At 31.0% G+C, this 6,881-nt stretch overlaps 2 long non-coding RNA genes across 2 annotated transcripts; both read right to left on the bottom strand.

The window, feature by feature from the left end:
* Positions 1 to 708: 708 nt before the first annotated feature.
* On the bottom strand, positions 709 to 1,719 carry LOC129941643 (uncharacterized). Its single transcript, XR_008780900.1, has 3 exons — positions 1,049 to 1,719; positions 898 to 978; positions 709 to 832 (listed from the first exon to the last, which is right to left on the bottom strand). It is a non-coding gene; the product is annotated as an uncharacterized LOC129941643 (long non-coding RNA).
* A 594-nt stretch (positions 1,720 to 2,313) lies between these two features.
* On the bottom strand, positions 2,314 to 4,347 carry LOC129941408 (uncharacterized). The gene is made up of 3 exons (XR_008780856.1): positions 2,654 to 4,347; positions 2,503 to 2,583; positions 2,314 to 2,437 (listed from the first exon to the last, which is right to left on the bottom strand). It is a non-coding gene; the product is annotated as an uncharacterized LOC129941408 (long non-coding RNA).
* Between the last annotated feature and the right edge of the window lie 2,534 nt (positions 4,348 to 6,881).

Raw genomic sequence — 6,881 nt, 5'->3', positions numbered from 1 at the left:
AAAGCTGTCAAATGTTAAGTAAATTTGTCTATAATTGTTAAAAAGCAAATATAATTACTTATAAAATATATATCCATATGTAAAAGCTCATTTGGCTTAAGGGTATGTCTCCCGCAGAAGCGAACTATCAGAACTCATGTAAATGAATTTGAATGTATTAGTGAAAGATCGTTCCCAGTAGGAAATTTCAAAAAATTCATCGGTGAATCACCAACTTTTTCCTTGGTGAATGGAAGCTACACCCCATGAAAACATGGTGAAAACATCAGTGAAATTAACATGGGGATTGGATTGGCGTTCACCAAGTTGTGAATTTCATGGTGACTGTTCAGAGAGGAAATCACCAAGCAAGTGCATTTGGTGTATTCCAAAGAGAATTTTAGTTGATGAAAAATACCGTGAATTCACACCGGGGAAATCACTGGGTTAGTGGAGTTGCTGATATACTTGTGTACTTTACATTGATGAAAAATGTGATGAATGTTCACCAAGGAATTCACTTTGCAAAATTGAAGGCCTTTTTCATAAATGAATATTGACCAGTGGTTTCCTTAGGGAAGCCAATGTAACTCATTCACTAATGCAAATTGACCTAGTGAAAAATGTCGTGAATGTGCATAAATGAAGTCAATCATGTTTTTATTATCGAATTATTTTTTACTCATACCTAAATCTTTGGATACAAAAATTAAAAAAAAAACAGCCATGTAAATTTTTATGATTTTATTGAAAAAAATGCTGCCAATGTGCAGATTCCATTTTTTAGCTGCTCCGTGGTGACACACAAACTTTTAATGTCCGCTCTCATTTCGTCTATCATATCTTGTTGATTCTATACAAAATGTAAAGCAGATATATAGAAATTTAATTTAATAAAATAATAATAGTTATAATTACCGTTTTCTTAAAAATCCGCCTTGGCTGCTTTGTGGGTGAAAATTCAATGAAGTCCATTGCCGACTGTTTAGATCCGGAAGCCTTAAAAAAAAGAGCAATCAAATAGGATTAGATAATTGTAGAAAGGGATTTGTAATTTAAATGAAATTACCTGAATATTTTTCTTGTCCATTTGAACACAAATTCTACCAATTTACCAAAATATTCACTTTTTTACAATTATAATTTATTTTCTAAACTCTTTTTAATAACTTTAAGCTTTACTCACTTGTTGACACTATGAACAATGAAATTCAACTGAAAACTGTTTCTCGAAAAAACAACAATGCTCTCAAAAAAAAATCACTTACCCCGAACACTGTGCGTTGTTGTTGGAAATAACTTTGTTTCTAAGCAAACCAGGCTGACGATCGCGAATCGAAGTTTTTATGATATGTAAAAAACCCGAACATTGCAATCCTTCAACCATGCGTCGCCATCACCGTCGGTCGTTGTTGTTGGAAATAACTTTGTTTCTCGAAGCAAACCAGGCTGACGAACGGGAACGGCAATTTTTTATTGTATGTAAAAAACCCGAGCATTGAAATTCTAAAACTGAAGCCAATCTCCGTATTATTCAGTGGCAGGTAGAGAAGAAAAAGGCAAATATAAACAAAAACAAAACACCCATCTCGTGCTTCATATCGGGAATGAAATATTTTACAAGGAAAAAGATAGGGTGGATTGTATAATCATAGGAAAAACGCAATGCCTTTCAGTAAGGATTTCATTGCATGCTATTCCTAAATGATTCGAGTAGCTGATTTCCTTGGCGATTTCACACAAAATATTCATTGGTGAGCAAATTTCCTACTGGGTTATAACGAAGTTCCAGATCGTTCCAGTAGGAAATTTCAAAAAATTCATCGGTGAATCACCAACTTATTCCTTGGTGAATGGAAGCTACACCCCATGAAAACATGGTGAAAACATCAGTGAAATTAACATGGGGATTGGATTGGCGTTCACCAAGTTGTGAATTTCATGGTGACTGTTCAGTAAGGAAATCACCAAGCAAGTGCATTTGGTGTATTCCAAAGTGAATTGTAGTTGATGAAAAATACCGTGAACTCACACCGGGGAAATCACTAGGTTAGTGGAGTTGCTGATATACTTGTGTACTTTACATTGGTGAAAAATGTGATGAATGTTCACCAAGGAATTCACGTTGCAAAATTGAACGCCTTTTTCATAAATGAATACTGACCAGTGGTTTCCTTAGGGAAGCCAATGTAACTCATTCACTAATGCAAATTGACCTGGTGAAAAATGTCGTGAATGTGCATAAATGAAGTCAATCATGTTTTTATTATCGAATTATTTTTTACTCATACCTAAATCTTTGGATACAAATATTTAAAAAAAAAAACAGTCATGTAAATTTTTATGATTTTATTGAAAAAAATGCTGCCAATGTGCAGATCCCATTTTTTAGCTGCTCCGTGGTGACACACAAACGTTTAATGTCCGCTCTCATTTCGTCTATCATATCTTGTTGATTCTATACAAAATGTAAAGCAAATATATAGAAATTTCATTTAATAAAATAATAGTAGTTATAATTACCGTTTTCTTAAAAATCCGCCTTGCCTGCTTTGTGGGTGAAAATTCAATGGAGTCCATTGCCGACTGTTTAGATCTGGAAGCCTTTAGAAAAAGAGCAATAAAATAGGACTAAATAATTGTAGAAAGGGATTTGTAATTTAAATGAAATTACCTGAATATTTTCCTTGTCCATTTGAACACAAATTCTACCAATTTACCAAAATATTCACTTTTTTACACTTATATTTTATTTTCTAAACTCTTTTTAATAATTTTAAGCTTTACTCACTTGTTGACACTATGAACAATGGAATTCAACTGGAAAATTGTTTCTCGAAAAAACAACAATGCTTTCAAAAAAAAATCACTTACCCCGAACACTGTGCGTTGTTGTTGGAAATAACTTTGTTTCTAAGCAAACCAGGCTGAGGATCGCGAATCGAAGTTTTTATGATATGTAAAAATCCGAACATTGCAATCAGCGTTACCACTTCTCAAAAAAAAGTGGAAGTAGGTTTTAGGAAAAAAGTGAAAATATCTTTTCATATTGAAAACAAACAATCAAATCCAAAATAAGACTAGGGTCCAACTTTAAACATTAACAAACAGAAAAAACATAATATACATATTCACTGCAAATGCAAATACTCAAGCGATTTTTAATTCTCTAGAAAGTTTTAAGACTACGTACAAGAGTGAGAGAAAAAAAGAGTAGATTCAGTCTATTTTTATTAAAATTGAAGAAGGTAAAAAACCTGATATTGAAATTGAAGTAGATTTCAATATTTTGATGATGGTGCGAATTAGGAAGTAGATTTTAAATTTATTTGAAAAAAAGAAGTAGATCTACTTTAATTGAAGTAAAGTGGTAACGCTGATTGCAATCCTTCAACCATCCGTCGCCATCACCGTCGGTCGTTGTTGTTGGAAATAACTTTGTTTCTCGAAGCAAACCAGGCTGCCGAACGGGATATGCAATTTTGTATTATATGTTAAAAACCCGAGCATTGATGTTCTAAAACTAAAGCCAATCTCCGTATTATTCAGTGGCAGGTAGAGAAGAAAAAGGCAAATATAAACAAATACAAAACACCCATCTCGTGCTTCATATCGTGAATGAAATATTTTACAAGGAAAAAGATAGGGTGGATTGTATAATCATAGGAAAAACGCAATGCCTTTCAGTAAGGATTTCATTGCATGCTATTCCTCAATGATTCGAGTAGCTGATTTCCTTGATGATTTCACACAAAATTTTCATTGGTGAGCAAATTTCCTACTCTCTTCATTATCAAATTCAAAATTTGAATTTCCAATTACTCTATATTTGCCTCTTGATCTTTTTTGTCTCTCAGAGCGAGGGGTATATTTCCGCACAAGCAGCCAATCAAAGAAATAAGAAATAGAACAACGTTGCATGATAAACCGGTTTTTTTTGGTATGTCTAGTTAGGTAGATTTGTTGTTGTCTTTTGCATATGGTTCGAATTTTATAAAGCAAGTGGGTATTTTGCTATCGAAGGAGATGTTTTTTTCTTGAATTTCTTTTTTTGGTCGACATTTTCTAATTATTGAAAATACCTATTTTATTTTAATATTTTTTTACTTCCCATTGGAAATTATTGTAATGGGTCCGATTTGTCAAATTGAAAATTTTGACATTTCTCGAGGTTTCAAGGTCCCTAGAGTCAAAATAAGAGGTTTTTAGAAACATGGTTGTGCGTGCGTGTGTACGTACGTTCGTACGTCCGAACTTTCGCGACGTTTTTTTCGTCGTCCATAGCTCAAGAACCAGAAGAGATATCGACTTCAAATAAATTTTGTTATACAGATAATAAGGCAGAAAGCTGCAGAAAGGGCTCTCAAGAATATTGCGTAGGTGTTTTTTTACCATAGCAGTTTAAAAAAAAGGTGAACATTTTGGATAACCCTAAATATCTTACGAACCAAAAACGCTAGAGACTTGAATTAAATTTTATATAATATATTGTAACGTGATATCAACCAAGTTTTTTTTTGAAAAAAATCGATTTAACGGTTTTTTTATAAATCAAAAAACTGAAAAAAATGTGTCACCTACCAAATTTTACGACTAAAATATGATTTCATCTCCAAAACAATTTTGTGCAACGAAAAATAATGTTTTTCAAATCTGATAAAATTTTGAGAAAAATCGAATTGACAGTTTTTTTATAAAAAATAAAAACCTAAACAAAAATTAATAAAAGTTGGTAAAAATTGACTTTCGACTCAAATATCTTTTCAAAACTTTGATATATTGGCTTTAATTTACTTTTATCTTTCAAAAAATATTGTTGTCAACATTTAATAAAATTTTGAGAAAAATCGAATTGACAGTTTGTTTACAAAAAATTAAAAACCGAAAAAAATTAACAAAAATTGGTAAAAATTGAATATCGATTCAAAACTCTTTTCATTTCATTTTTATATAAAAATCCAACAGTCCGTTTTTTCATAAAAAATAATATCTACAAAAAATATTACGCAAATTTGGTCAAAATTGATACGAGTACATATAGACAAACTTTTAAGCAAGACAAATTGACAGACGGGATGGGAAGTTATAAGTGTGGGTCACATAGCAGCATCTTTTTTGAAATAGTTTGACAGGATTGTGTACACTGATAACTTCCCATCACGTCTGTCGATTTGTCTTGCTTAAAAGTTTGTCTATCAATTTTTAGCAAATTTGCGTTTTATTTTTTGTAGATTTTATTTTTATGAAAAAACGGACTGATGGATTTTTATATAAAAATCACTAAATATCGAAAACAATATTTTCTGTGAAATAAAAAAAGGTTTGAAGCCAATATTATTAATTTTTGAAAAGCTATTTGAGTCGAAAGTAAATCTTTACCAAGTTTTAGTATTGTTTTTTTTTTTTTTTTGAGTTTTATTTTTTGTAAAAAAAACTGTCAATGAGATTTTCTTCAAATTTCTATCAAATGTTGAAAAGAATATTTCATATAAGATAAAATTATTTTGAATCCAATATTTCAAATTTTTGAAAAGATATTTGAGGTGAAAATCAATTTAGACCAACTTTTGTTAATTTTTTTTTAGGTTTTTAACTTTTTGTACAAAAACTATCAATTTGATTTTGTTATAAGATAAAATTAGTTTGAAGCCTAAATTTCAACTTTTTGAAAAGATATTTGAATCGATATTCAATTTTTACCAACTTTGAGTAAAGTTTTTTTAGATTTTTATTTTGTATAAAAAAAAACTGTCAATTCGATTTTTATCAAAATTTTATCAGATGTCAAAAACATTATTCTTCGTTGCACAAAATTGTTTTGGAGATGAAATCATATTTTAGTCGTAAAATTTGGTAGGTGACACATTTTTTGTTCAGTTTTTTGATTTATAAAAAAACCGTTAAATGGATTTTTTTCAAAAAATATACTTTGATATCACGTTACAATATATTATATAAAATTTAATTCAAGTCTCTAGCGTTTTTGGTTCGTAAGATATTTAGTGTTAACCAAAATTTTCACCTTTTTTTCAAACTGCTATGGTAAAAAAACCACCTACGCAATTTTCTTGAGAGCCCTTTCTGCATCTTTCTGCCTTATTATCTGTATAGCAAAATTTATTTGAAGTCGATATCTCTTCTGGTTCTTGAGCTATGGACGACGAAAAAAACGTAGCGAACGTACGGACGTTCGGACGTATGAACGTACGTACACACGCACGCACAGACATCTTTCTAAAAATCTTTTATTTCGACTCTAGGGACCTTGAAACGTCGAAAAATGTCAAAATTTTCAATTTGACAAATCGGACCCATTATAATAACTTCGTATGGGAAGTTAAAAAAATGCAATACCCAGGAGTGATAGTACGCAAAAAAAAATCAAGAAAACAAAATATATGACAGCGAATTCACGATACCTACAATACCTCTTTACCCTTTTTTATACCTACACTACAATGTGCAACCACAAAACTTGCCGAAAGTTGAACCAAAAATCAAATTCTGCGTATACGATTGACTACGTAACACCCAAATCACGAGTCCATGACCTTACATCATACCACATACTAGAAAAAAAAATATTTCTAAGAAAAGTCTTTTTTTTTGTTGTATTTTCTGTTATTGTATACCGCAAAAAAAACAAAGAATACAAAAACTAAATGAGCCATGAGACCAACAACAAAAAAAAAAAAATCTGAGAGAGGATGGGCGGGCGAAATTCTTTTGCAAAGAATTCTCTTCTTGAGCGCTGAGATGCAGTGGCATTCTTGGGAACTGGAAACTTCATTGTGTGCGCTTACAAAGAAATTTATTGTTAAAAAATGCAAAATAGACCTCTTTTATAAAAATTAAATTAAATAAACAGTAGACGCAAGAACTTTTTACTTTTTTAAATAGAA

This window comes from Eupeodes corollae, chromosome 1, assembly GCF_945859685.1.
Source record: "Eupeodes corollae chromosome 1, idEupCoro1.1, whole genome shotgun sequence".
Taxonomy (NCBI): domain Eukaryota; kingdom Metazoa; phylum Arthropoda; class Insecta; order Diptera; family Syrphidae; genus Eupeodes; species Eupeodes corollae.
This window is presented reverse-complemented; position numbering and strand designations above follow the sequence as displayed.